Source organism: Nomascus leucogenys, chromosome 11 (genome assembly GCF_006542625.1).
Source record: "Nomascus leucogenys isolate Asia chromosome 11, Asia_NLE_v1, whole genome shotgun sequence".
Lineage (NCBI taxonomy): Eukaryota > Metazoa > Chordata > Mammalia > Primates > Hylobatidae > Nomascus > Nomascus leucogenys.
This window is the reverse complement of record NC_044391.1, coordinates 101,493,778-101,521,536: the sequence shown is the minus strand read 5'-3', so window position 1 is coordinate 101,521,536 and position 27,759 is coordinate 101,493,778. Positions and strand designations below refer to the sequence as shown.

Below are 27,759 nucleotides of genomic sequence, written 5' to 3'. Positions count from 1 at the left end.
CGTATTATCATGGATATAATTATTTTTCACTTTTAGAATTCTTTTAATATGCCAGGAAAATGTAATATGTGTGTAATTTTAAAAATGATGCTCTGTATCGGGTATTAATATCCTTACTTTATAGATAGGGAAAATTGAGGTTAACATCACAGACAATAAGCGACATATTCTGGAAAAGAACCTACAGGGCTCCTGCTTTTAACCAACTGCATAGCATTTATAGTTAAGAGGAAACGTACAGAGAGCTAGCCTAAACTGCATTTTTAATTTCAGTAAACTAAAAGCTAAAGAGCCAAAGTATCGTGCCTTTGGTTTTACTGCTAACAGGAGAGTTGGAGATATGACCCAGGTACAACAGCCAGGCTAGGATGAGCCAGGCTGCAGTAACAAACAGCCTTACATCTTAGTGGCTTTAATACAACAAAAGTTTGTTTGTTCTTTATAAAGTCTAGTAGGGGTCAGGTAGTCCTACCCTATGGAACATGGTATTTATTCTCCACCTGCTTTAAACTGCCTCAGATGGAAGTGATGCATTAGATTCCACTGGAAAGAATTAATCAAATGATCTTGGCTGGGCACAGTGGCTCACACCTGTAATCCCACCACTTTGGGAGGCTGAGGTGGGTGTATCACCTGAGGTCAGGAGTTCAAGATCAGCCTGGCCAACATGGTGAAACCCTGTCTCTACAAAAATTAGTGGGCGTGGTGGCACATACCTGTAATCCCAGCTACTTTGGGAGGCTGAGGCATGAGAATCGCTTGAACCTGGGAGGTGGAGGTTGCTGTGAGCCGAGATTGCACCATTACACTCCAGCCTGGGTGACAGAGTGAGACTCCATCTCAAAAAAAAAAAAAAAATTCTTAACCTAACTATCAGGACAGCAGGGAAAATGTGGTCTTCCTACAGATGTGAGCACACAACATTGTCCCTGCCATAGCAGGAGTCCTGACACCCAGTCCCATGCTTGTATCATGACACTAGTCTGCTCCTCACTCCAGACACTCTTCAGCTTTGATACTGGTTTGATAGTCAAGGTGTATTGTATATTTATGTCTATAAAACTGCTCATTCTGGGTTTCTTCTTACTTTAAAAATATTAATTGGCTGCTTATAATGGGGATGAGTTTTTTTTTTTTACACCATTTCCACTTGACACAAATAAAACATATGCAACATTCAACCTAATAAGTGAATTTATTCAAAATAGATGGGGGACTCATGAGGCCTCATAGAAACAGCTGAGGTTTCAGATTTATTTTTTCTAGTTTTACAATGCAAATGGGCATTGTACATATTTCATATCCCCACTTTCTCTTGAAAAATGTCTCTATAGCTCTAGCTGCACAATCTTAGATGAAATATCTATGAAAATATGTCACTGTAACACAGATGAGAATTTGGCCAAGAATTGATATTCTTTATGTTACTCTGCAGAGAAAAACTATAACAAAAGCTGAACAATATATTTAGTATATGAAGTATGATGAATAGAAGACACATAATAATAATGCAAATAACTCAAATATATATTGCATAGTAACTAAAAATAAGAAGATGTCGGCCATGCTCTACACTGATACTCAAGGATCATAAAATATGGTTGGACAGTTAAATATCATGACACAATGGAGGCATTAAAGGGGTTAACTCAGCAGGCTGGTGGTACTCCAACCCTTCACATTTTAAAGAAAACACTGTCCCTCAACTGGTTCCTGGAAGATAAACTCTGAGGCTTTGGACTATCTTGCCTGATAAGAGTGTCTTTATATACAGGAGACCTTGAACCACACCAGAGAGTTTATGCTAACAATGAGATTTGTGGTGAATATCTGTTTTTTTTTTCTTTTTCCCAAATGGCTGTTGAATTTATTTGCTTGATCAATAATGGTCCTGCCAAAAATTAGTTAACCAATGCTGAGACACTTGTAATGAAATATTAATTTTAAAAATCCATGACACCTTGATAGAAATTAGAGTTTATACAAACAAAAAAGGAACCTTCAATATTGCCAGCAGCTATAAAGTGAATGTACTGAGACCGACAGGACAGCAAGAAGGCATTTGCACATTTATATCTGACACCTGACCATACTTTCACTCACCAGAATATCTTCTCTCCAGATTAAAAAAAAAAGTTTGCTGATTTCTATAACAAAGCTTTTTTTCATAAAAAAATCAAACAATGGCCAATGAGTCACAGCAGTGCAATAGGTAGAGGTTTAAAAACTGCATCAAACAGGTGCTGAAAATAAATACTACCTGAGAGGAGGAGGAGAGAGCCTTCCTGTGGGGTTTGTTTTTGTCCTCTTAAGTGCGTGTGGGGTTTGTCTTCCAAGCCATGAGCCTGGCCTGTCTTGCGGTGCTATTCACTCAACAGAGTGTGACTGCAGCACGTTGCATCCAGGGTCTGGCCTCTCAGAAGCCTCAGAGCATCCATCTCATCAGATGGACCAGAAACAAGAAAGTGGGGTGGGGTGAATCACAGCTATCACTCAAAGGAAAGAAAATTTTTTTTATCGCTCAGTCTTGTCAATTGGGAATCCACCAGCAGATTCACTGAGACAATATGGGTAATTTCAAACTTTTGTTTAAAAGCATATATATGGCTTATTCAGGCAAGGAGGTGTGTACATTCTAGCCCAAGCAAGCAATCGGAGTCATTCTGTTTTTAAGGAAGGCCAGTTGTTTCAAAGATTTCTAGTTTGAGCAACATCCTCTGTGAATGCACCAGGCCAAGGTGACTACCTTTGCCAACCCAGTGAGAAGGCCTTTGCTGGTCCCCGCAGTGAGGAACCGGCGGGAATGGGTGGCCTCCTCCCCACCCGCCTGTGCTGCCTGGGGTGGGTGGGCAGGCTCCACAGACAGCCTCTGTCTGTGGCCAGACTAGGCCGTCCTGGTGACTCGGGCTTATCAACTGTGGTTTAGAACTGCAGAAGGAGAGAGTTAGGAGGGGCGGGCCAGGGAACACACACCAGGCGCCGCTCTGGCCAGAGAACATGAGGCAGCTGCCCCACAGGGATCTGCACCAAGAAGGTGTGGAAAGCACAAGCAAGCGTGAAGGTACCAGAGATCCCAGAGGGCGCGGCTCACAGCGGCCACAGCAGGTGCAGCACTGACCTGGTGTGGTTCCCCCCCTTGAATGAGAAAGAGATCCTGATTCTGCTGTGATAAAAAAGCAAAGCAAGATGATTTGTGGTTTAAAAAGAAGCCACTCAAGGGTTAAAATAGTTATTTTAAGTTAACAAAGAAAATTAATCTTCAAATAAGCTGACACTATCTGGAAAACTCATCTGTCCCTAAAGCCCACAATGCATCCACTGCTTCGTTCTCTTACGGAACCTGAGCCTGATGCAAAGGAGTCAGACGTGTGACAGAGGAAGAGTCTGAGAAGAGAAGACACCTTTACAGAATGTACAGCAAGAAAGCCGGCCTGGGCCCCGGGTTACAGTAAGATGCACAGGTCCTTTCAGTCTCGCGGACTCCAGACGGCCGCGCGGGCTGCTCAGATGGACGTCTCCTTCCTGTCCCTGCTGGGCGATGGCTTCACCGGCTCTTTGCCTGCCTTTGGCTGCCCTTTAGCCTCTTTTGGCCCAAGGACACAGTCTCTGGGCGGCTGGAGGGCACCCCTGCGCCACCCAGGCTCCTGGTCCTCCTGCACCTGCTGCTCAGCCTTGGCTCCCTGCATCTGGAGCAGCCGGAGCTGCATGCACAGCTCAATGATGACCTCGCGCTTCTCTTGAATTGCTTGATTCAAATGATTGTTCTTTATTTCCAGCTCTTCGTTCTGTCTCTGTAAATCTTCCAGAATAATCTGCAGCTCCTCCTCATCCTCGCTGTCGCTCTCGGAGGAGTACTCCTCAGTCTCACTTCGGCTGTGCTGCTGGCGACTCTGAATTTCAGCAAGCTCGGCTCTGAGGCATCCCATCTCTTCTTTTTCTGAGGAAATCTGCCGGCGTAGAAACTGCTCCATGGTCAGGAGCTCCTCCTGTTCAGTCAGGATCTCATTCTCCCAAGCAAGGAGAATATTTATAACTTCTTCATTTTCATTCATCTCTTCTTTGGAAACATCCTCTTTTAAAAGACTGGCTATCTCTTGTGCAATCTTGGTTTCACACTCCTGTCTTTAAGCTTCTCTCAGTTTTCTTTTGAGGGCCATCAAAATTCTTTGGACTTTCCATAATCTTTCTTCTTTAGATAAATCCTTTATCCCACCCTGCAGATATCGATGTAAACAATTCAAAAGAAAACCCTGTCTCCTGATCTCCTCCTTGATGCGCGCCTGGGTCTCTGGCAGCATGTTAGACCATCGCAGAGGTTTCATCACTTGCTTTAATACCACATTTCCAAAGAGTTCTTGCACATGTTTGAAAAACACATACAGGACTTGATTGCTGATCTGCACAGTTGGACTGAGCACTATAGAAATATTCTGTGTATTCATTTTTGTTTCCAGTTCATTTGCAATGACATGGTCCATGTGCACAATGAGCCAAGAAGTCAGAAAATAGTTACATTCTGGCAGTTATTTGAGTAAATGCTGGAATTCCTGCACTTTCTCAGTCTTCATGGGCCTCCCACAAGCTTCTTCAAATCTCGGCATAAGCTCTTTGGTAACCGAATTCTCTGGAAGGTCTCACAAATACTGCTTCAGCAAACTGGCTACAGTGTCAGGCTCATATTCTTCCAAGTTGGTAGACTCCCCCCGATCATAGGCTGCTTTTAGCTCATCCACCTTTGATTTAATTCCTGATACTCTGTAGATGCCTTCGCATTTCATGCCATACTTCTCTAAGTGATCTATACATTCGTGGAAAACGGCTGGCAGCTGAATGCCATCATACATCATGGTCCTCTCTACTGCATCAGCCAAAGGAATTCCAAAAATGGGTTTGAGATTTGGAATATCAATCTGAGGCACCTCTGGCTCCTGAATTGGCTTTTTCTTTTTCTTCTTTTCCTTCCACTGTTTAACAACATCAGCTGCTGTCAAGTCTTTTGACTTCTTCTCTTTATGTTTTTCTTCTTTATGCTTCTCTTCTTTATTCTTTTCTTCTTTGGGTTTCTCTTTTATTTTAAAATCCTTCTTTTTAGAAAAGCTGGGCTTCTTGAAAACATGGATTCCCTTGGGCCTCTTCATTCTGGAAGGACTTTCTGCCTCATCTCCAGAGCTATCTTCCTGAAAGGCTGCATAGCTTTCAGTCCTCTTTTCCTTTTTCTTAAATTTTCCTATTTTCTTCCCATGGTCTTTCTCATCATCAGGCACAATATCAGGAGGCTCATGGAGGATGCCATGGGGAGGTGAGGGCTGGCCAGTGCGGTACAATCCAGGAAACTTAGTAGGACTGATCTCTTCAGAGCTGGGGGTCTGGGTAAGCCCGCTGCCATGCTTCATCCTGCGGTGTTCACTGGGGCTGCTGGTGGGGGCAGGAAGCACTTGGTCTTGCTAATGCCCTGACTAGGAAGGGACGATGTCTTCTCTGTTACCTATCCATTACACCTGTGACTGCTGCCGTGCAACCGACTGCCCCGCCGCCACGTCTGCCACCTCCTGGTGCTCAGGCTGCTGCTGCTGCAGCCACTGGAGCTGCCTCCTGTGCTGTGCCCCAGGCCGGCCTCTGGCGCCCCATTCCCACCCCGCCCAGCCTCAACCTGTTTACAATGGTTGGGATGGAACAGGCTTTTTTTTTTTTTCTCCTGGGACCCTGGGGCCCACTGTATCAGTTTGACCTCTGGAAGTGGGGAGAAAGTTGGAGACTGAATACCTAGGGTGAGTCAGGTAGGTATGGAGTGCAGCACCTGCATGATTGACCCTAGCTATTCAGTCATGTGGGTGCATGTAGGGACCCCATACCTCTGTGACTGACCACACCAAAAAAATCCCTTTGATACTGTGATGGTGAATACTGAGTGTCAACCTGATTGCACTGAAGGATACAAAATATTGATCCTGGGTGTGTCTATGAGGGTGTTGCCTAAGGAGATTAACATTTGAGTCAGTGGGCTGGGAAAGGCAGACCCACCTTTAATCTGGGTGGGCACAATCTAATCAGCTGCCAGTGAGGCTAGAATATAAGCAGGCAGAGGCTGGGCGCGGTGGCTCACGCCTGTAATCCCAGCACTTTGGGAGGTGGAGGCAGGCACCCACGAGGTCAGGAGATCAAGACCATCCTGGCCAACATAGTGAAAGCCCATGTCTACTAAAAATACAAAAATTAGCTGGGCATGGTGGTACGCTCCTGTAGTCCCAGCTACTCAGGAGGCTGAGGCCGGAGAATTGCTTGAACCCGGGAGGCAGAGGTTGCAGTGAGCCGGCATCACGCCACTGCACTCCACAGTCCAGCTTGGGCAAGAGAGCGAGACTCTGTCTCAAAGAAAAAAAATATATATATATAAGCAGGTAGAAAAATGTGAAAAGAAAGACTGGCCTAGCCTCCCACCCTACATCTTTCTCCCATGCTGGATGCTTCCTGCCCTCAAACATCGGACTCCAAGTTCTTCAGTTTTGGAACTCGGACTGGCTCTCCTTGCTCCTCAGCCTGTAGAAGGCCTATTGTGAGACCTTGTGATTGTGTGAGTTAATACTTAATAAACTCATATATGTATAATCTCCCATTAGTTCTGTCCCTCTAGAGAACCCTAATACAGATACTAAGGCTCTAGTGAGCATCTCTGTTTGGCAATATATTGCATAGGTTGTCATACATTGTTGCTGGGAGAATTAAGTACTGTCTATACTACTACACTGGTAGAGAATAAATAGACTCTCATACCTGGTTTCTCCTGGACTCTGCCCTATGTGTCTTTTGCTTTTGCTGATTTGTGTATGTATCTTTTCACTTCAGTAAGCCACAACCATGACTATAGCACTTTTCTGGGTTCTGTGAGTTCTTCTAGCAAATCATGAAAGCTGAGGGTAGTCTTGATAGACCCAAAAATGTAGGGTGAATAAAAGTTGATCAACCAAAAAAACTTTCCAATCCAATTATGAGATATTGTCATAATATTTCAAATATTTGCTTAATGTTTAAAAAACTTAAAAAACTTCAAGTTTAAAAAGCTTTCCCATATTTGTGCTATTTGCTATAGAAATTCAGAAGAGGTAAAAATCACTTTAAGTTATAGGGGTCAAGAAGGGTTTTATGGAATAATCTGGACATTGAGCTGGATTTCAAAAGGCACAGGAGAGGAGAAAAGACAGAGCAGGGTGAGAAAAATGCCCTCCAGGGTCAGAGGGCAGTAAATAGAACACTTTGGTTGAAGTGTGAATTTGAGGAAGGAAAGTACAAAGCTAAGATTGGAAATGGAGGCTGCAGCCAAATTATAGAGAGTTTTGATGCTGCTGTTGTTTACCATAAAATTAAAACCCAAGCTTTCAGTAAATTTAAGCTAATTAAATTTCAGAAGGGTTCTGTTTGGGGATGACCCCCTATAGAGGGTTTCCATATGTTCCTAAATTCTAATCAAAACTGAGTCTACTGCCAGAAAGAGTCACTGTAATAATAACCTTGTGGGGTTCCACACATAACACCTTTCGGTGATGTCCACATCAAATTTACACAATTTATAACTGCAAAATTGAGTTGTCTTCCACCAGAAATTGTATGCTCCACCTGTCATCTGAAAATCCAGCTGTGTTCTTTTGGATTATTGTAATATCACAGTAATAAAGGTTTTGCAAGCAGAATTTAGCTCACAATTTTGGTAATGATTCATGATGCAAAACTGTCTCCAGATTAGCCTCCCTGTGGTTTCACTGGCCCTAATCCCCCCAAAACTTCTGTTGTCTTGAAGACATGTTGCCCTGAATACATACTGTCATCATCGGGAGTCAGTTGGAGAAGATGAGGTTGCAGTGGATGGAATTTACAAAGAGAAGGTGTCAGGTTTATGCAAAGGTTTGAATTATAGAGGGGCATGAAACTTTGTATGGGTGTTCAATAGTTGTAACTGTGGGTAGACCACCATACATCATTTTCACAACAGAATATTATACAAACCAGCCCACTTCCTTTTCCCCCAGTCCTATAAAGACAACGTTTTAAGAATGGCATGTGTTGTTTTGTGTCAAAGGTGTGTCTTCCATCAGGAGTGGAAAACAAATGCACTCTGTATTTCTTGGTCCTTTAGTTTGGTTCAATGCAAAATTCAGGCCTTTGGCCATATTAGTGTACACACTAATTTTCTCACATACGCTATGTGTATATAAGAGTACTCTGGAGTATATGAGCATATTCTCATATACTCCATTTCACATTTAAAAAATCATGTGTACTTAAATTATATAAACACTTTATCCAGTTTCTACTTAATATCTGGTAGGCATGAGCTTTTAGTATGACTGAAATTGAACCTCTTATTCCCCTTTCTCCAAAACTGTATACTTTCCATATGCCCCTTATCTCAATGTCACCAATATCTACCCAGACTTCTAAGTCAGACATGAAATCATCGTGACATTTCCCGCTCCTTCATTCTTTACATTCCAGTTAATCACCAAGTCCCAGAGAATTTACTGCCTGAAACCTTCACCATCCTGTTCACTTTTTTCTCTCCTATCCATATTCCTTAGTTCCTCACATAAGTTATTGAAATAACTCCTTGACTGGTTTCTCTTGTTCTCATCTTCTACCCTCTGATGATTTTCTTTTTGAAAATGCATCATAAAATGTTGTACCAAATATTGTACATGATGGTTGAGGAAGATTTTTTTCTGCCATCTTCCCACTCCTCCTTGTCCAGCTCAATCTTGGAAAAGGCCTGTAGTTGGAAGGAAGAAAACTTCAACAGGAACATTTTGTGAGAGGTGAGGGACCTCTGATAATTGACATGTTATGTTAGAGATATCTGGGTGGAAATACTGAGTAGGTGGTGATTCATGAATGTAATTTAAGGCTGGCAGTATATATTTGGAAGTCTTTAGAATAGTCTTTAGAATACTAGTGGTATCAAAACCCATGAGGTTGGATGAGATCACAAGGAAAAAATAGAAAGGAAAAAAAGGAGAGGTTCAAAGACTGAGACCGGGGGCCTTCCAATGTTTAGAGGATGGGAAGATGAGGCAAAAACAACAGAGGAGACTGAGAAGGAGCTTGCAGAGAGATGGAGAAAAACCCGGACTAGAATGTTGTCCTGGAAGCCAAGTGAGGAGAGCACAAAGGAGGCTGACTGATGGCCTCTATGACACAGTGGTGAAGGGGAAGTAAGGTGAGGATGGAAAACTAACCACTATACTTAACAACGTGAAGGTTGTTGGTGACCTTTCCATTTCTGTAAAGCGGTGGGCACAAAACCCAGGTTTGATTGGGCTGTAAAGAGAAGCAGAGGAGAGTAGTTGAGGGTAGAGAATATAGGCAAGGAGAGGAATTTTGCTCTAAAAGAAACAGAGAAGGCTGGGCACAGTGGCTCACGCCTGTAATCCCAGCACTCTGGGAGGCCGGGGCGGGTGGATCATCTACGTTTAGGAGTTCGAGACCAGCCTGACCAATATGGTGAAACCTCTTCTCTACTAAAATTACAAAAATTAGCCGGAAGTGGTGGCATGCACCTGTAGTCCCAGCTACTTGGGAGGCTGAGGCAGGAGAATCACTTGAACCTGGGAGGTGGAGGTTGCAGTGAGCCGAGATCATGCCACTGCACTCCAGGCTGGGTGACAGAGTGAGACTCTGTCTCAAAAAAAAAAAAGAAAAAGAAAAGAAAAATAGGGTAGATGCTGGAGATAGAAGTGAACTCTAGGAGGATTTTTAAGATAAGAGATGTTTACATGCCACTGAGCAAGAGAAAATTGATGACACAGGAAAGAAAGAGAATAGTGACTGAAGTAATCTTTTTGAGTAACCAAGAGGCGATTGGATCTGGCACACAAGTGGAGGGGTTGGATTTATCTAAGAGCATGGAGAGTTCTTCGAAATTCACAGGAGAGAAGGCAGAGTATCTGGCACAGATCTTGATAGATAGACGTAGTGGTAGAAGCTTGTGGAAGTTATCTTCTGGCTGCTTCAATTTTCTCAGGAAAACAGAAAGCAAGGTCATCCACTGAGAATGAAGTATTGGAAACTTTGAAAGGTCCCCTTCTCAATGAGGTCTTTCCTCCTCAAGCTATCTAAAATTCAGTCCCCTGAGCACTTATCACATCACTAATATTCTATCTATTTTGCTTACTTGTCAGATTTGCCATTTCCCCACCAGAATTTGAACTCCATGAAAGTAAGTTTTTATGTCTGATTTATTTACTACTGCAACACCAGAACCTAGAATACTGACAGGTAAATAGGTGTTCCGTAAATATTTGTTAAGTTAATTAATGGAAGCATTTTGTGATAATTAGAGTGGAGTGGATTGGGCTTTTTAGTACAAAAGTAAAGGAAGCATCTTTCTATCATAGAAGAGTGACTAAAAAAGCTATGGGACTTGCAGGACATATTGTCCTAAGAGTGGGGACCGGTCAGACTGGTGAGTGATTTTGAAGGAAAAGGGGGAAAAATAAGGTTGGTTTTTACTGGCACCTCCATGAGTCCAGCTTATTTAACAAGTTGGTTATAATATCCCATCTGTTTCAGGAAACTGGAGCAGCTTTGCATACCTGAAAGTTTTCTATAGCTTGGAGAAAATAGTTTTAGACTGTGTGGTGGTCAGGCAATTATGAGTGTCGAGTCTTCTTCCTTTTCACAATATGTAGCAAAAGCTTTAGGTTCAGCAGCTGACAGCATGACAGGTTATAGGACTGGTGGCCAAAGGGAAATGAATCTTAATAAAACATTAAAATCCATGATTTTGTGGCATACATTTTGGACTGCTATGCTTCTCTGCCAAAATTTAGCCTACGCCACAGAAACTAACTTATACACAAACATGTTTTGAACATAGCTGTATTAATAATAGTTTCCAGTTCAAAAAAAAAAGAAGAAAATAAATGCATCAAGTGACAAGACACCATGTAGTTAGGGGACACATGAAATGGAGTCAGAGACAGAAATTCTTGTCATATGTTAAAGTGTGAGTACACATTCATGCTTTAAAAAACCTATCACCGTTTTTTTGGCAGTGTGCTATCATGAACCAATAGAAAGGGCTAGGCATGAGAATCAAACAGACTTGTATTTGAATCTGTATCAGTCAGGATCAGTCAGAACAGAGAAACCAGTCAAGGTGTTTTCTTTTTTCTTATCTATTTTTAGTTCTAAATAATTGTAATGCAGAAAATTGTTTACACCATTGATGACAGGGCTGAGGGAATTGATGGAAAAGAAGGCAGGTATGGGCAATTCAGAGATTAGCAAGAACAAGGAGCTATGATAACTTCTAAGCATATGTGGCAAGAAGGAGGTGGATTATCAGAGCCCTGAAGCTGAGACCATCTAATGGGAGCTAGAACTATAGCTAGACCAATTAGACCTGGAGCCAGGAAGGAGCTGGAGCTGCTTCTGGAAAGCTTAGCCCAGGTAAAGCAAAAAGTGGGAGGAATAGCTTATCTTGTCTTTTTGCCTCCAGTCTCTAGGTCCCAACCCTCCTACCCCTTGGAACCCACAAAGGAACCTGGGAATTATAGTTCCTACAAAGAAACCTCTCAGAAACCCTGTTCAACCTTTTATCAGCTGTGAATCCTTGAGTGATTGTTTTAACATTTAGAATCTATTTCTTTATCTGCAATGTGAGAAAAGGGGTGTCTACGTCATAGGGGTTTTTGTAATTCCAGATGCAATAATGTATGCACAGTGCCCGGTTCAGAGTGGAAGCTCAAAACATGCCATTTCCCCTTTCTCATCTAGAAATATTCCTTAAAGCTTTGTTTTCCTAGAGAAATGAAGTAACTAATGATTCTGAAGAGAACTTGGCCACCAAATCTTATCTTCAGCAATGCTTTAATTTTAATAATCTTCATCAAAAGCAGCACAGAACCCAAAACTGACTCAAAGAGGCAATTACTCAAAGCTCACATTTATCTAGAATTGTTTCTTTGAAATCTTGGTCAGTTCTGGGGGGCCCCTGACAAGATAATGTTTGTGGTAATGGCCACAAAATCAATGAAGTGTTTCTAGAAGAGACAAGGCAATAGCCCTTAATTTTTGCTGCTAAAATAAGTGTATTTTTCATAGATCTAGAAAAAGATCTATGAAAAATACAGAAAAATAGAAATAGAGGGGTTTTAAGTAGAAAAATAGAAAAAGAGGGGTTTAATAGCTGCACTGAAATCTTAAGGGAGACATGTCTTTTGACAGTAAAACCTACTCTCGAGGTTAGGAAAAGTGCATACAAAAGTGTACGTGAGGAAACACAGTGAAACCTCATTTATTTAGTTTGACCTAATTTGAAATTTGGGATAACTTGGTCTTGGAAAGATTTAAGTTCCTGCTGAAGAATCTAATTAATTCAATTCAGCAAGCTCTTACTGAGCTCCTACAGTTGCTTCTGACCTGGTGCCGGGATCAGGATGAAAACTCATAACACCTGTAACACTGTCTTTGCTTTCAAGGTGTTGGTTTCTTGCTGTTTGTGTAAATTATGATTCTACGAGCCAACTTAATTTATTTAATTAAAAACTTTAAGCAAATTGCATAAATCAATACAAATAATTTTTATCTCTTCATTAAAGCATACTGTGCAGAACTGTTATTTTGCTTAAACAGGTAATCACAAATAGAAAAAAATGTGAATTTCTTTGGCAGATAGTTTCAGGACCAAAATCCAACTTTGTCACACACTAGAGTGACTTTGGACAAGCCATCAACTTGTAGATAATAATGTCTTCTCTGTAGAATTGCCATGGTGGTTAACTAAGGAAATATGTGAGAGGGTTTGGCCCACTGCCCAGTTCCAATTCGTAAGAAACATTTGAGGATTCCCTTTCTTCCTTTCTCTTGGAAATGCTTCACCTTTTAGCAACAAATTTTAGTTATCCAGTCACTGGAGAGTAATATAAAACTAGTCAAATTATTTTTAAATTTCAGAATTATTTATAATCAGCCATGTCCTATCTAGAGTTTACTTGAATAAAAAGAGTTTTGTTTTGTGTTTTTGACTTACATACAAGAAAGCACAATTGAGGGTACAGGGAGATCAGTTTTTCTCCTGATAACTAGACTGTTGCAGAATTTCTCTCTTTCTCTAGGAAACAGAAAAAATATTTATTCCCTAGAGCCACCACTGCTATACTTTTGGTATATTTTCCTTTTAATAGGCAGTTTTCTTTATGGAATTGAATTAATGCTGTATATAATATGTATTTGGTATCCTACCTTTTAGGGTAATTGTATATTATAAGCATTTTCCCATGTCATTAAACACTCTGCAAAGCACAATATTCCATTATAAAGAAGTATCATCATTATGTAAATATCCTCTTACCATTGGGCCCATTGCTTAAGTTTCATTTGCTTTATTATAAATAACACTGTAAATATACCTTGATGCTTGAATATAGACCCATATTATTGGGCTGTTTCCTGAAAATAGACACCTAATCATACATAATAGGTCAACGTTAATACACGTTAAAGAAGCACTTGATAACAAATATCCACTGAGTGCATTAGCCTGTGAATTATAATTTTAAAAATATTTAAACTTTTAAAGGAACTTTAAGGAACAAAATAATGTATATTATTATTTCAGCTTTCAGTTGTTTAAATAATAATGAGATTGGAGAATTTTAAATGTTCTTGGTGGCCATTTGAATTTCTTATTTGGCAAATTGCTTGTGATAGAGCAAATTTTTCCATTTCCTGTTTCTTGAGCATTCTCTCTACTCCAGACATTGGAACAAGGTATATAGAAATTCATAAAATATTATCCCTATTTTTGAGGAATTCTACATATCAAAGGAGAGAGGGGAAAATATAGTGTCATGAGATCAATAATGAAAACATAGAAATAGTTTGCAGTTATAATAAAGTGTGATTAATCTTTGAGACTGAAGTGGTTTTTGAAGGATGAATGGGAATTTTCCAGGGAGATAATTAGGGAAGGGCTTTTCAGTCCAGAAAGTTAAGAGCATGCACAAAGCCTAGAAGTTTGGAGGAGCAAATATGCAGGAACTAAAAGTAGTTAGCAACTGCTAGGCTATAAAATGGGTTAGGAGAGGATCAAGTGGGAAGAGAGGAAGGTGGGAAGATGGAGAAGTTTGCAAGAACCAGATGGTGCAGAACCTTGTGTTTCGTGCTGAGCAGTATGACTTGACCCAAACGGTGATGTGTCGCCACTGAAGTCAGTCTTTTTATTCTAATAATTTCTGATTTTGTAGCTAAAGAAGTAGATGGCAATTTAAGATTTTTAAATGTCTCATCTTAAACCAGAACAATCTGTTTATACTTTTGCTATGCTAAACATGCTATGGAAAAAACAACACTGATTATGTGATGTTACCTTGGAGATGTGAAAATTATTTTAAGAAGCAGGCTGATTGCCTTGTCCATAGCTCAATCCCACCAGGGCCCAATTATTTCTCTGATAACACACATATCCTTCATCTATTTAGTTCTGGGAAATGGTGACATTTTTCATGTCACAGCAAAATTGTATGTATTTTAACACTGTCAAGCAATTTGCATTTTACACAGATTCAACATCCGTATCTTTTTCAAGCCATTGCATGCCATTTGATTTAGGAAAGTCATTAAGCCATACTGCATAACTTATATGTTAAGGTTTAAAGTATAGATGTTAACTTGATAGCTAACCATTACCTTCCCTCTGAAGGCCAAACAGTCCCAAGTGGTGTCAGGTCAAACTCTAGGGACTTTCTCTTTTTCTGTAGTTCTGTCAGCACTGCAAACACAACCATACTGGCAAGTGAGCCTTGAATGGCAGAATTGTGTGGAATTATTTAAGTAACAACCGAGGTCAAATTACTTCCATGCACTTATTAAAAATAAACTTTTTTACTGATGTACAGCATATATACAAAAAAATACAAAGAAGTATATATCTAGACAAGTTATCACAGAATAAGTACCCCCCTGTAATCACCACCCAAGTCTCAAAATAAAATATTACCAGCACCCCAGAAGCCTCATTCATATCTGTCCCCCACCTCCCAGTCAGTTTGATCTTTCTTCTTCCCACAGGTAATCATTATCTAATTTCCACCACCGTAGATTACCTTCTTTCATTTTGGGTTATTTTAGTATTATTATTTTGTACCTGGCAATATTAGTTCAATGTATTCATGTTGTTGTAAATATACCACAATTTATAAGTTCACTTTATTTTTCATAGACTTTGGGGATGTTTGGGGCTATCATAAATAATATGGCTACAGATATTCTTAACACATGGTTTTTGGCATGCATATGTGTGCATTTCTGTGGGATGCATTTCCAGAAGTGGAAATGCTAGATCATTCAGCATGCTTATATTTAACTTTAATAGGTACTACCAAATAGCATTCCAGAGTGTTTGTACAATTTTGATTCTTATCAACAGTGTATATATCTCCTCTAGATCCACACCAATACATTATTCACTTTCGTTTTAGACATTCTGTAAGGTGTATATCTTGTTTGGTTCTAATTTATATTCCTCATATGACTAAGTTGAACATCTTTTTATATGTTTATTGATTCTTTGGATATTCTTTTTAGAAAGAGGCTGTTTTAGTCTCGAACTCACATTTTTATTGCATTAATCTTTTACTGACTGATTTATTGAAGGAGTTTTATGTATTCTGGATACTAGTCCTTTGCATATTTTGTGAATATTTTGTGAACATCTTTTTATATGTTTATTGATTCTTTGGATATTCTTTATAGAAAGATGCTGTTTACTGATTGATTTATTGAAGGTGTTTTATGTATTCTGGATACTAGTCCTTTGCATATTTTGCAAATATATTTTTCTAGTGTGTGGTTTGTTTCTTAACTCCCTTCGTGGTGTCATTTGATCTACAGAAACTTAATTTTAATGTAGTCCAATGAATTTTTTTCCTTCATGGTTAGTTTTTTTTTTTTTTTGTACTTTGCAAGAATTGTCTTCACATCCTATCTGTGTACTTTGAAAGGGAGTATTGAATAGCTTATTTTTTTTCCTCAGAAAGTTTACTTACTTTTTTGTTGTTTGTAACCAATTGGAGATTAACATGGACAAGGTGCTTTTGCAGATGCTAGGACCCTTGGGTCTGCACAAACTCAGATTGATTTGTTTCTTTAAAGAATGTTTTGTTTGAACTCCATCTTTTTGAGAACCAGCGACTCTCTGTAGCCATTTAGTCTATCAGTGCCACCTCTCAACCTGCATCATGGAGAAATCAGACATCTTCAGTCCATACTTGATCATCTAATTTGTCTCATAAGGAAGGAGAGAAAGAGCAAGGGGTTATGCCTATGAAGAATAACTCCCATAGCAAAGTCATCTCTCATTCTATTGCCAGCAGTGGGGTATGTGAGACAGGCTCCAAGTACCAAAACCACTTGTAAGAAGGGGTGTCAGGTGAGCACATCCACTTGTGTTTTCAGAGAAAGGTGGGCCTGAATTGAATATCAAGAAGAACTAGAAAGAGATTTGGGCCAATCCAACAGGGAGGGAATGGTTGTAATTTCCTATGGCTGGGCTTAAATATGTTTGTGGAGCAAGTCACATGAGGAGAACAATGTCTTGGAACATATCTGGAAATACTCATTGTCAGATACTTTCCCCCACATAATTTCTTTCTTTACATGTTAGACATTCCTATATCAATAAAATTCTCTTAACATTTAATACAGTCATTTTAAACATGACCATAATGTTAAAGAAATATGATTCTCTTCCTCAGTCTCCCATAAACAAGAAAGTACTTTGCATTTCTGAGAGTTCTGTTTCTGTGAAGAGGGTATTAGCATTGTGCTTCCCTAAGTACAGCAGGAAAATGTGTGATTCTGTGTTTTTTTCTTCCTCATTAGAGATTGTTATTAATAGTCTTCTAGGGGCACTAACACTATTTCTTGTCAGAAAGGAGAAGGCCAGTGAGTCTAAAATAGCTCTGCTTTTCCCTGCCCCTGGCCTTATACAGAATACTGTTCCTCTTTCAGGAAGTGTGGTCCTATAATCCTGTCTGGCCTTAGTTGGCAGTCATTCTCCACATTGGCAGCCAAATGATAGTATGTCTTCTGTGTCTTTTATCTGGTGAAAAAAAGAGTCTGTGGGCCTCCAAAGGAAAGACTGGTCAAGCAACTACCTGGTACTCTTGGTTAGAATGCTTGGCCACTGTTTCCTGTGTGTGGCCATTAACATAACTTTCTTCCCCCAGTTTTCAGTCATTTCCTGTTCCCACTTACAACCTTTGGCACCTCCTGGCATCAGCTAGTATCTTCCTTCTATGGCCTTTGTCTGCCTTTGGGTCCCTGCCTCTTGGATCACATGTTGTTCTGTCACTGCTTCTTTGGATGGCAGAATCTCTCTACTTACAGGCAAGTGAGGCTCAAAAATGCTATCTGTTAGTAGTGGTGGGATGGGGCACAAATGCTTCTTTTTCCATCACTCCCCACTTACCTTCTTACCACATTCTACCCTTAATTATACCAAACTATTTTTAGACATCTAAATACCTCTTCCACCCTACCCCTTCTTCTTTCTGTCACTCTTACAGGTGATGATGACCTAGTACACACTGCCTCTTCTGCTTTGAACTTTTCATATCCCTCTCCTCTCATCACCCGTTCCCTATATTTATCTTTCAGAATCCACTTCAGGCACGGAGCCTCCCAGAAGCTTTCCTCATTACTTTTCTAACCCAACCCTGATCCCCTAAGTTGTCTCTGAAGACATTTCTATGGATTTCCAGAGTTCATTGTGTATACGCTTCCTGGCACTCCTCACACTCTGTTTAGTTATGTGCCTATTCACCTGTCCCCCATACTAGACCCTGGGTTCCTTGAAATCAGGAATCCCATATTTTTACTTGGGTTAGCAGCTCCTATACCAATGCCCAACATATTTGAGCTAGCACTCAAAATATATTTACTGATCGATGAATGATGACCTAAAAAATGTGCTCTGAAAGAAACAAAATATCTTACAGATTAATGCTGAGCTCTTTATAACTAATTTATAAGTTTATTTCGGATCTTTTCAAATATCTCCCCCGACCATTCTACTAACACTTCTCTGTACACATGCTAATAGGGAAAGAAACTGAACTTTTTAAGCCCTTTTAATAGAGAAAAAGAACATTAATTTGCTTTCAACAAATTTCAAATTTGTGAAAATTTAGTTAAGGACTGATTTTAAGTTTAGCAAATATATCTTCAAAGACGATACCTTTTAATTTTGTACTGTAGGTGAGAACATTTAAATTATTCAGAAGATGAATATTTCTCCTATTAGTTTAGGGAAAAAATATTCTTATATATTAAATTTATAAAATAAAAATGTAAAATAAAATTTATAGAATAAAGAGAGAAACCAAAGGCTTCTGCTAAATAACATTTTTCTAGTTGTTAGTTTATATCCTTGAAAAACAATAGTCCAATTTCAGAATCTTTTGGTTATCTCAGACAACATAAACAGATTCCGACCAGTAAATAATAATGAATTTTTATATAATGAAATGGCCTTTAAAGTAGAATTCTACCATTAGTTAGCTGTGTGGCTTTAAGCAACTTAACCTCTATAACCCTAACTTCTTCATGTGAAAAATGTAATTACTCTAAGAATTATATGGGGAAAAATATATAATACCTGGCCCAGTGTGCCATGCAGTGCTAGTAGAAGATATTATAATTATACTAACATGATCCAAATTAGTGAGGGCGTTTTATGTTATCTAAGTTTTCCTAGGTATGATTATGATTACAATTAAATTCTCAAGTCTGGCAAAAGATAAACAATGCCTCCTATTTTTAAGTGTTAGAGTCCATGAAATACTAATTTGCCCTATGAGCAGACATGTGTTTGTTGCTGTTATTATTTTGATGATGATGATGATGATGATGATGATGATGATGATTGTCTAACAGGTATCTTTCCCTTTGGGAATTTTTGTTTTTGTTTTTGGTATGGATCAGATGGGCTCAACCCTGCCACTTCACCCCTCATCCACAGATATGAGTTCAGTACCTAGATTCATTCAACAAGAATAGCATGTCTCCTTGCTTATTGGTTCAGTGATGGATTCATAATCCAAACAAGGCCAATCAGAACCTTCCCTGTTAATGTGTTTGATTCAGGGACATTGGGAGAAAGTATGACTCTGTTCTTCTCAAATCAATAGCTACCGTAAGCTAGAACTGCTGACAGCCATGTTCTATGGCTGCATGGAAGTGACTATCTAAAGGAAGATAAAAGTAAGCCAAAACACAGGAAAAAGAGAAGTGAGAGCTGGAGAGATAAAAATAAACCCTGGTTCAAACCATTGATGTTCTATTTATACTGGGCACTACAATTCCTTTTTTTTTTCTTGTACTTAAGATATAAATTGTTATTCTGTCATTTTCAATACATAGGGTCTTTACTAATACACCTCAAAGCAGCAAGAAACTGCTGCAGAAGAAGATAAAAGTAAGGCAGAAGAAGATAAAAGTAAGGCAGTAGAAGATAAAAGTAAAACAAAAACCTTGATGATCAGTACAATTATTCCTAATTAAATATTCATATTCCACAACAACTTTTAATTTTATTAATAAATATCCTCATATAACTATGGAAGAACTCACCCACAAATATCCAAACTCTCAAATATCCATTCTTTTCAACAGTTCCAAGTTATAAAAAATGTATTTATAGATAGTGACTCTGATATTAGGAGAAAAAGAAAACTTGGCTATGCTCTGTATCCTCTAAATTTGGTATTTCCTATCCCAAATTTACAAACAGAATAAATGGATCTTTCCTCTTTCTTTCTGTTGATTCCCAAATATCCCACTCCTTCAAATGTGTATCCTATTCAATATCCTAAAATTCTCAGCAGTCTTTGGATTCAAAGTTCAAAACAAAGTGAAACTGAAAATTCTCAAGAGGGGACAATAATGTGATGGAAAGGAAAAAATGTCAGTTATTCCTGCCATGGATAAAAGTAGAGCCTCCTCTCTTACATTCATGTAAAATCGTGTTTGTTTCTATCTTCTCTATTATAGCCTGAGTTATATATTAGTCAAGAACTAATATATTCAAAGTCTTGGTGACCAATATTATTCTAGGATTAGAGGATCACCCACCTTCTAAAAGTCTTTCTTCTTGTCCATTTTTTCTTTAGAATACTTCCAATTAATGCTTAATGTTTGTTCTCAGAGACTGTCTTCTCAGCTGCAAGATGATGGACACTGCTTACCTCCTCTCTTGCTTGCTACTTACCTCCTACCCCAGTGACATGTGGCAATAGCAGGTGCTTTTCGTTATCTACTGACTCCAATCTTTTCTTTTTCCCTTGTTAACAAAATTCTGACCTTGTTCAGAATGGCAGTGTTCTCACATTCACAGGGATGAGCAATTGATTGGTCAATGCCAGTTATGGCAGACTTGTTTCCAGCTGTCTTAGCTCTTCAGTAGCCAAATGTGGTCATGTGAGCCAAGTATCAATTGACTCTGAAGTGGTTCTGGGAAGGCTTCTGATCCTGATGGAAAGAGATACACTCTGTTATGAGCCCTCCCATTTCTTCCTTCTTCCTAGCTTAGACATGAATTTGGAATATAAACAGCAGCTGCCATATTGCTATATGAGCTATGGACATGAGGATGAAAGCCAAAATGCTAAAAATTTCAGAACACAAATGTGGAAAATCTGGGTCTGTGATGTTGTTGAGTAGTTAACTAGTGTAGAAGCTAGCTGGCTCCATATTTCTTGGCATGTAACGAAAATACACTATTTTTCATTTAAGGTGCTGTTATCAAGTCTCTCTAATTTGTAGCCACACACCCAGTAATAATGTCCACATATGCTATTTAGGACTTCTCTGCCTAGAAAACTGAGAGGATGCCTCACTACCTCGTGTTGGATGTCGCCCTCTCTGCAGGTCACTGATACCATGGGCTTGACTTCTGTGTCCCCTGGGCACCATTTTCTCCTCTGAGCCTACCTGTTACCACCACTAGACATCAATTATTTATATGACAGCCTGGATGGTACTTTTATTTTTCATGTTGCTTAAAGCAGAGAGCACACACAGCAATAAAGATCAGTCCCCAAAGTGAATATTCTCAAAGTGCAAGATGAATTTGGACTGGAATCAGAGAACAAAAGTGAGTCAGGTTTGCACAGCAGTGATTCCCATAAAAATGGAGATCCAGTTGACAGAAATAGTGCAGGACTAGACTGAGACATACTGATACATTTTTCCCCTTCAAACCAAAAATATTTAACTATCTATTCAACAGTAGAGATAAAGGGAGAAACTGATTTCCTGTTAATAACAATCATACACTAGAAGAGGTAACATACTAAATGCACTTTTACCAACTTAAGATTCAATCTTCTGAAGATGAAAAATAAGAAAAATATTTCCTGTAGTTCTGGATCTGTCTTCTGTTTTTGTCATCGTTGTTGTTGTTGGTTTTGGTTTTTGTCGATTTTCTGAACCAGAAAACTTTCTGTGAACTCCACTAAAGGGTTAACAGTCGGATAATAAACTACGTATTCACTTTAAATAGCCTTAGTGCCATGCATTCTTTCATTTCAGAAATTTCAGCTGTGATTGCTGATTTCAGGCTCCTCAGAATATTCAACAGAATAGATAATTCAATCAGAGAATAGATAGGCACCATAAAGCAGGGTTGTTTGTATTTCCTCTTAGCAGAGCAATACCGTTTGCATTTTGTTCATCAAGTGCAGGTGGAAACCTGAGTTAACTGGCACCTGTTCCTGATTTACTCTTTTGATGCCTTAGCATTCCTTAACAACTGATAGCCTTGGCAGTTGTCTGGTTGGCATGCCCCTTAACACAGTTCTAAATGAGTCACCGTTGTAGGAGAAACGCAGAGGGAGAAGAAAGAGGGCATCTACAATGCCCAGAGGGAAATCCCATGGACAGCTGGGTGCTGAGCTCTCTTTGTGTGGGTGTTTCTGCCTGCAGGCCTGAAAGGAATAAGCACAACTCCCAACAGAGTATATCATATCACCGCAGGGTATATCCTGATTTGAACTTGTTACAAAAATCCAGAATCTTCAGCTAAGTCGACAGCAACCAAATAATATATTTCCCTCATTTCTTTATTCTTCTTCATTTTAATAATTAAGACGGTTAAATATATTTATTGGGAATCTATTGTATATTAAGCACTGTTCTAAAAACCACAGGTGATATAGCAAATGTATCTCGGAATTTCCAACTGAATAACCACAGGATTGAAATTAAAAGTGAATGTGATAATAATTGAAGAAAACAAAATGCTGTTGATGGCAAAACAAAAATGAAAATGATCACACCCAAGTTAAATATGTGTACCATTTGTCATATTCAACAACACTGGTTCCACTTGCTGTGCTGAGTATGTTGTTTTAAACTTAGAAATATAACCCTCTACCAGCCTCTAGCTAACAGTAGATGAATAAAAAGGATTTAGGCCCATTTAATATTCTAGAAGAAGTGAAAAATAATGTATAATGTTTTAAGAAATGAATTTCCAGCAACTTTCTACAACTGAGCTGACATTCAGCACACAAGTCCACATTTATTAGACTCCAGGAAACTATCGTAACTGGAGGGAAAGTAAAATAACCAAAGATACACATTTTTAAACTTGCGCAAAAATCTGAGAAGTGTCAGTTTATTACTAAAATTTGTGGTCGTAATTTTAAAAATATGTTTTCACCAAACTGGTTCTGACTGTACTAGGTCAGTCAGAGAGAAAGGATGGTTCTGTTGTAAGAAAGGTTGTTAGGAAGAAGAATTTCTTCAAGACTATAAGCAAGTGCTGCTGTCAAATGGAAATGAGGGTGTTTGCTCCATGGAAATGATTGGGTCTTTGAAGTGGCATCACAGAAGCCTCTTTGTATTACCGTGTGTCACAGTTTCACAAGAGAGGCCTTAAGTTTTCCTAACCAAAAGAAAATAATAATGATGATAGCAACAATGTCCTTTGGAAAGAATCTAGAAATGAATTTCTTCTGATGGACAAAAGAATAACTAATAAAGCTAAACACCATATAGTTCATATACACACATTATCAGGTAACATATGGCTGAGTAATAAACTTCACTTTATAGAATAGCTGAGTTTAAGTAGGATCAGATAAAAACATTATTCAGAGTCTTATTTTTGATATTTCCTTAACATTAAAATGTATTTTTTTTTGGTGGGAAAAAATAATATCCTTGAAGACTCACATTAAACACCTTTGATGAAAAAACATAACCTAGTGGCCATGGCCATGCTATGCTCACCACCATGTTTTTTTTGTTTTGTTTTTTGTTTTTTGTTTTTGTTGTTGTTGTTGTTTTGAGAGACTCTCACTCTGTCACCCAGGCTGGAGTGCAGTGGCAAGATCTCGGCTCACTGCAAGCTCCGCCTCCTGGGTTTGCGCCATTCTCCTGCCTCAGCTTCCTGAGTAGCTGGGACTACAGGCGCCCGCCACCACGCCCTGCCAATTTTTTTGTATTTTTAGTGGAGACGGGGTTTCACCGTGTTAGCCAGGATGGTCTCGATCTCCTGACCTCCTGATCCGCCCGCCTCGGTCTCCCAAAGTGCTGGGATTACAGGCGTGAGCCACCGCGCCCAGCCCTCACCACCATGTTTTACCAACAGTACAGCTGTATGGAGAGAGAAAGTTCTTACTTAGCAATCCACACATACTTTTAAATGAAATTATTTTTATTCTGTTCTTTCACAGCTTTGAGAGATTCCTTTAGATACCTTGCAATTCCTCCTATCCCTGTTCTCCCAGCCTGTTTATATATTCTCCCTGCTGTATCTGGTATTTCTGTAGCACTGCATGCAAGGGTTTCTGAAATTGTTGCATGGTCTTTTCTCCCCAATTATTGGTTACATGTTTACAAATGTATACATAGTTAGGTAACTTTAGCTGTTGAACAAATAAATTCCAAAATTTCAGTAACTTATCACAATACAAGGTTATCCTATGCTCTTGTATTGTATATGTTCCTGGCTGGAGGGCAGCCTTCTTCTACAAGATGATTCCAGGACTCCAGGTTGTTCCATTATTCAGGTCTGCCGTCCTCTCCAGTCTCCAGTGCAGAAGGCACATTTTCTTCTTGACAGCCTTGCATGGAAGTGAGTCACAACACTTCTTCTGCCTTTCCATTGGCAATATCTTTTTGTATGGTCCAACCTACATGCAAAGGGTAGGTAGAGTAACCACCAGCTGGGCAGCTTCTTCCCAGCCATGACCCTCCACTAAGAAATAGGAAACATCAATTTCTACTAAATAGTTCAATGTTTCTAAACCCCCCCGCCCCAATTTGCAATAGAATTAGGCTACAAATATACACTGTCAGAAAGTAGCATCATTGTCAATGATAGACTCCAATCTCAAAAGGCCTTAATATCTGAGAGTCTAAGTTATGTTAAATTAATTGGAGATAAGGAAATACATTAAAATGTCTGTAGTACTTCAGCTTTCCCTATGTCAGCAAATCGGTAACTTTGAAAACATGAAGATGCCTGTAATAAGAAAAAAAGAATTCATTTATACAAGAAATGTGTATTGAACACCAATTATATCTTAAGAATTAGATGAGCTTGGCTGAAGACAATAAGAAATATAAAATCTTTTCCATGGTCTTGAATTGCTCTTAGGAAAGTAGACAGAATTGTTTTTTGTGGGTTTCTTTTTTGAAGGTAGGATATATGTTTCTTTGCCATATTTTCCCTATAAATTTGTGAAAGGCAAATATTTGACTTTCACACATATTTTTTGAGTCAAATATATCCAAACCTGCTCTACATAAACTTAATTACTTAAATCTGGGCACAAATTCCAAAGCAAATTTATGAATCCTATACAAATTTTAAAAACAGTATATACACTCTCCTCTGTATCAGATCCTTCATTTAGTATTATTTGTTATTGCTGCCTCTAAATGTCAAGGGTGTCTGGTTAAGCCAAAGCTAGAAATGAGATATGGCTGGTGGGTTGAGCTAGCTGAACTGTACCCCTCTTTTCTGTGTACTTCCATTAGCTGACTGACATAAGAAAATGGGGCATTTACATCATGCCTTCCAGAATAGGTGACTCAGTGGAATTCAAATTGCCAGGAAAGTGTGGACATCCCATCCAAAGAAAAGAGAATTTGAATATGGTTTGCTTATCTGAGACTGGACTCTGGAAGCTGGAGGGGAGCAGAGGTTCTGAGGTAGGCATGATAGTCAGTACTTGAACATGACATTACTCAAATTCCTAGATAGCATGGGAACTCTGGGGAGAAGATGGGCTCTGTGTATACCATTTCACTAAATGCTGTAACATGAACCTCTGCTCTGAAACCTTTACAAATGAGCTACCCCCACCTGGCCCTGAGTTCTGCCACCCTGTTTCCAACTATTCCTCTGATCATGTGTAAGAGCTCTGGCCCTGCCAAGGTGAAGACCTCAATATTTATGCTAAGTATCAGGGCTGCCTATACATTATGGGAACAGTCAGCAGTCAGTAGCAAAGTAAGCATTCTTCCTCTTTTATTATTATTATTATACTTTAAGTTTTAGGGTACATGTGCACAATGTGCAGGTTTGTTATATATGTATACATGTGCCATGTTGGTGTGCTGTACCCATTAATAATAAAAAAAATAAAGCTATAGTAATTTAAACAGTAAAAAAAAAAGAATTCTTCCTCTTTTTGTATAATGTTCATTTGATAGAAAATACCTGTAGCTTATATATAAATTTCCTGTTATTTCTTGGTATGGACACAAACATTATACTTGGGATATCATGTCAAGCTAGATATGGAATCAGACCAACGTGCAAATTCTGGCCCCACCACCTGCTGCATCTATGATCATTCTCTTCCCGAGCCTCAGTTTTCTCATGTTTAAATAGGTATAACAGTAATATTTCCCTTAGAGGTTTTTTTGTTTGTAAAGCATAAAATATTATACAATTTAAATGAATTATCTCCTTTTTGCCATTGATGTTAATTGTAAAGACAAACAGGAAAAACAATTTTATGAGAGTAAAGGCTCTTCTGAAATTTTTGTTCCTCAGATATATTAGTCAAATATATTCTAGACAGCCAAGTCATTTTCTTTTCACTACAGACTTAGTATTTTATTACTTTTGGTGAAGAATAGAGACAATAGGATTACGAGAGAAGCATTAGCCATGACTGAAAGAGAAAGTATAGAAAAGGTCCTCATTTGGGCATTTCTAGGTGAACAATGTTACAGAAATGGTCCAATTAGTGTGAACTTTATAGAAAATGTTAAATGATCCTCAAAGTGACAGATAATACATTTTGATACAGTGTGGTAGGAAATATCTACTTTTAAATGAAATGATTTAGGAATCTATTTTCAATCTGAGACAAACTCATAATTCACAGGAGCTCATCATAAATTATTAGCACTTAGAATCTTGTTTGCAGCTAATATAGGAAATTGGAGACATTCTTCAAGAACACTTTGTACAAAGTTGTAACTTCTTTTCCGAAAGCATAGAATATGAGTGACTGTACTACTGGCATGAACTTGGATATCACCTTCAAATGTGTACTTGATAATTTTAAAACAGAATATACCTTTTGGGAAGTTCCACAGTTAGCTTAAACTAGAGACAAACTCTTAGAATAAAGTTTCTCTTTCAGCATTAATACAATAAATGACATCCTAATTATAAGACAATTAATATTGCTCACATTTTATTATTCTTGAGCTTACTTTACCTGAGCCTACAGTTTTTGTTGATTTGTAGATATTGCTCATGAGACTGAAGTTAGGAGTCTGATCTCTGAGTTTGACAACATTGTATCCTAATCAAGGAACAAGTGAAAAGAATTTCAAGGAGTTATCACAAGCCAATACCATAACTAGAAAAATATTTCAAAATGAATTTTCCACTGATGATGATCAGTAATATCACTGCGGCATACACAGATTGACTCTTGAGGCAGATTCTCTTTTCTTAATATTTATTTTATTTTTAAAATTTCCTAGTGAGCAAATCCATTTTTGACAGCTTGTTCTTCAATTTCATTTACATGGCACTACACAAAGCTTAAAAATAATTTTTTAAAAAACAAGAGATAAATTAACATATTGTAACTGTTCTTTTTCTAGAAAGTTCCTGAAACTTTCTAGTGAGTTAAAGGTAATTTAACACACAACGGGCTAAGCAGTAACAGAGGAGGAAAGGAGAAAAATGCAGGTTAATTTCACATACAATATCCCATCCCTCTGTAGACAATATTAGTTTATCCTAAAAATTAGAAATTGAGAGTTTATAAGACAAGAAAATCTTATATCTTATCAAATTGAAAAATCACATTAATATTACCCTGCTAATGATCTCAAATTTGTCCCCCAGCTTCCATTGTCCTGCACCTACTTCAATCATTCACTATATCTGCACCATTACCATGGCTTCCTAACAAGCCCCCTACCTCTTTCTCCTCTCACCATCTTTCCACTGCTACCATCTGATCACATTCCCATCTCAAGTGAAAACCAGAGATGGCTTCTACTGCCTATAGGTTGAAATATCAACTACTTACCTGGATTTTCAAGGTCTCCATAGCGAGACATCATCCAGCCTTCCTATTTATATGCTTTTCTTGGATTCTAATATCAATTATCTATCCTAGACTTATTAGAAATAAAGATTGATTTGATTAAATTGCATATGATTAAAAATGTCTCTAAGGTATCTTGCACAGTCCCTACAACATAGTAGGTATTAATAAA

General features: G+C 38.6%; 1 pseudogene; it reads right to left on the bottom strand.

Annotated features, from left to right (window-relative positions):
• Nucleotides 1-3,503: 3,503 nt before the first annotated feature.
• Nucleotides 3,504-27,600, bottom strand: LOC100587663 (annotated as a pseudogene).
• Between the last annotated feature and the right edge of the window lie 159 nt (nt 27,601-27,759).